Consider the following 4084-nt stretch of genomic DNA (forward strand, 5'->3'; position numbering starts at 1 on the left):
CATGTGAACTGCTGTATGGAAAGTGAATGTGCTCTGTAAACCTTCACCCAAATCACAATTAAAAAAAAAAAAGTAAATAAAGACTGATGTACCTATCACTGTGAGGAGTCCAGTTATGGGTTTTCCTCTTTGGAGAAGGAGTCTTGGAGAAGACAAAGCTGGATAAAGCTGGGCTGTGTGACAGCTTAACCACTTCACCTTCCTCCAGTGCTGGCTCAGAGCTTCCCTTGCAGAGCCGCCCCTAGGGCTCCACTCCCACCCCTGCAAGCCCTGCTTTCATGTCCCTGAAGCCTGTTTTGCCTTCCAGGCCCAGTGAGTCACACAGGCTTGGGGCTTCCTGCAAGGACCCTGGGAATCTAGCTGGGAACCTGGTCCTACAGAGGTGGAGGCTTCAGGCCCAGTTGAGCTCACTTTGGGATGTCATGAACATGCATATTTCTTCCAAACAACCCCCTTTAGTGCCTTTCTTTCCGATCTTCCCATCCCACAGCAATTTTGAGCTGCAGGGCCTCAGGCTGCATAAGAGCTGGGATTCCAAAACAGGAGCCCGCTTGGCTCCTTGCTGCCTATGTGTCTGCCCAGACTCTGTGGCCTGGGAGGAGCTCTGCCCATGTGGCAACTGGACTTGGCTCCATCACCAGCAAGAGGGAGTAGAGGGTGTGGGGCAGAGTGGTTCACAAGCCTGGAGGCTACCCGACGACCTTCCTTGAGGTCCAAAGCCATTGCCACCATGGCCAGAACCTCATTAATGCACAAAATAGTCAGATAATAGATGTTTTTACTTTTGCTGTAAATGTAAAATATTAGATTTCGAGATGGTGGATAAGTGAGGAGTAAGTGTATAGAGAACGTTAGTGAGAGAGAATTATATTAGTCAAAGGGTAATCTTGAATTCACTTTAATTTATTAAATGAAAAGGGTAACGTTCTAACTCACTGCCATCGAGTCAATTTGACTCACAGAGACCTATCCTCAGATTTCTGAGGCGGTATCTCTATGGAAGTACATTGTCCAATCTTCCATCCGAGGACTGGCTGGTGGGTTTGAACCACTAGCCTTCTGTTAGCAGTCAAATGCCTTAGGCACTATGCCACCAGAGCTACCATAAGCTAGAGTTGATTTTGATATAACAAAATCATGAGTCATGACCCCATGACTGGAGCATATGTATTTATGCCTAACATTATCAGAAAAAAAACCTATTCAAAATGTGAAGGTTGGAGATTGCTTTACAAACATTAACACTTACCCAAGACCTCACTGTATTTTGCTGTCCCCCTTTCCATCTTTATTTTCTATTGTATACAGTTGTTGTTGTTGTTGTTGTTGTTTGCCATCGAGTAGGCCCCGACTCATAGCGACCCGTCCTTGGGTTTCCAAGGCAGTATCACTACGGAAGTAGGAATGCCCAACCTTCCTTCCGAGGAGTGGCTGGTGGGTTTGAACCGCCAGCCTTCTGGTTAGCAGTCAAGTGCCTTAGCCACTATGCTACCAGAGCTCCTATGTATACAGTAGGTTATGCTATTACTAATATTATTTAGCTGTGGTATTCACTTAAACTTCCCATATCTTTCCACATAATCTGCAATCAATTCTAAATAATTATAAATTTAAATACAACTCTGTAACTAGCCAACTTTCATTGCTACTCTCCACAATTACAATGTTTCCCAAATGATTAAGTCCATAGGCTAGTTAATGTACAGCACTTTTAATTGTAGCCCATTATGTCAATTACAAATCATTCTGTGGCGTCTGGTAGTGCTGATTTGTGAGTTGTGCTATTACCTTATTGGGTTTTTTTTTCCAGTTAATGATCCTGCTGCCACAATCCCCACATCTTCCGATATAAATTAGCTGTGACTCCATGCTTTACCGGTGGAGCAGAGCGTATGTGTACGTGTATGTTTCTTCACAAAAAAACTGTTTCTTTGTTAATATCCCAAATATTTCATATTCAATAATCTAGTCCAGAGTATTGTCAAAGACTGATTGGTGCCTTTAACACCCTGGGGCAAAATCTACTGTGTATGCCATTGACTGGAACCTCCAGAAAGATAGAGACACTTGCCTAATTTTAGCATACCAGTCCCATGAGTGCTCCTATCTCCAATCTGGGCCAGTTTCCTCCCATTTTTGACTGATCTTCTCTGCTGAAGTTGAAATTTCTCTTTACCTCTGAAAAACTTCTTAGTATGTCATTCCTGGCACCCATTCAGTCTCCTTCTTTCCCATGACACTGCTTTGGGTTGTAAGTAAAATGATTACAAGTGGAGCATCCCCACTACTGACCAAGAACATCCCTGGGCCCTGTTGATGGTCAGTTTTCATCACATCTGGTGAGACATATACATGCCAAAATATCTCTCATGCCATTGATACTGGAGGAATTTTAAATGCATCATTTCTATATTTCTCCATATTCTTTTTGACAATATTTCCAAAGTGTATTAAATGAAGCATAGGGAATTAACAGGAGAGAAAAAAAACTGAAAGTTGCTTGAATCTTCAGACTAGATATTTCAAGCCCCAAATAAACAAGGATGACTTAGAAATCTCAAATTTTTCCTGTTTCTTTCTTTTTTTTTTTTTTTTAACTTTAAATGTATTAGGTTTTAATGTGTCAGGAAAAAATGGTGGGAGATTAATATAGGTTTGAATGTATACTAAAGTAGAACACAATATAATAAAGAGTCCTAGTGGTGCGGTGGTTAAGTGCTCACCTGCTAACTGAAAATTTGTCAGTTTGAGCCCAGCAGCTGCGTGGCAGGAGAAAGATGTGACAGTCTGGTCTGTAAAGTATACAGCCCTGGAAACCCTATGAGGACATTCTACTCTGTCATATAGGATTGCTATGAGTCACAATGAACTCAAAAACAATAGGTTTATAATATAATACAAGACATTGCACATACTACTATCATTAACAATATGTAAAAGTTTCTTTAATTCTTACAACAATCCTATGGAATTAGATTATGGAGATTATCTATTTTGAAACAATCAAATTTCTTATCTGAAAAATTGGTTCCCAATTTTTATTTGATATTTGTGTCTGATTTACTGTTATAGATTTTATTCTTTGAGATCCCCTAAAGGAATTAAATAATGTTGGGTGACCTACTAGAATATAAGTTTTGCTTCCAGTAGCAGATAATTAGGGTAGAATCCTCTAGAGATTTGTAGGCAAAATTAGCAGCAAAGGGTATAATAGCAGCAACTAATTCTGCTAGAAAATGAGCAGAAGGGAAGGCACTAATCTTATTAGTGGCTATGTCATCAGTCAGAGCAGCAAGAATGTAGGAATGAAGATTTAAAGGCTCTTTTCTCTTTAAGTGTCCCTGTTTTCTCTTCTTATTTTAAGACCAATGACAGGATAACGGAAATGGTAGCAAATGTAATCCAACAGAGGTGGAGAAGCAGAGTTGCATTATTGTTCTGTCACATAATTCTATAAGAACTGGGCATGCCTCAACAGTGACTTAAGGCATACATATCATTGACTTCCCAGATGCTACAAACATTTGTTATTCTATTCAAATTATCCCAAAAGCTTTGAAAGAATGGTCTTTTGTGTGGGGTTAGCCCAGCAATCAAATGGATTCAAATGGGGGAAGACAGGCACCAAGACCAGGCCTTCTTCAGAGAGGACAGTCTGCGTGGGCTGGCCCATATCACACAGTCTAGAGGCCATACAGATGAGCCATAGACCACAGGAATGTATACTTCAGCCTAAATCATTCACTGACCTCTATCAATTATTACTCTGAGTGTGTGGCCTCAGTAGAAGGAGTGAGGTGGATGCTTTATTTCTTCTTTCATTGAGTGTAAATCAACAAAAGCCTGGAGTTTAATGAGAAATCCACTTTTCCAAAGGAAAGAAGCACAAAAGCTATGTAAGAGTGTCTCCAGTTAGCGTAGACTTAATCCTAGACTACAGCTAAATGGTCAAATTAGTTTGTTTACGTTTAATGTTTCTACTGAACTGAACTAATGTTAGTTTTAGATTTTAGGGTCTCTAGTCTATTCCTGGGAGCTCTGGTAGCATAGTGGCTAAGGCACTTGACTGCTAACCAGAAGGCTG

Source organism: Orycteropus afer, unplaced genomic scaffold (genome assembly GCF_000298275.1).
Source record: "Orycteropus afer afer isolate SDZICR_OR568_19922 unplaced genomic scaffold, OryAfe1.0 scaffold00350, whole genome shotgun sequence".
Lineage (NCBI taxonomy): Eukaryota > Metazoa > Chordata > Mammalia > Tubulidentata > Orycteropodidae > Orycteropus > Orycteropus afer.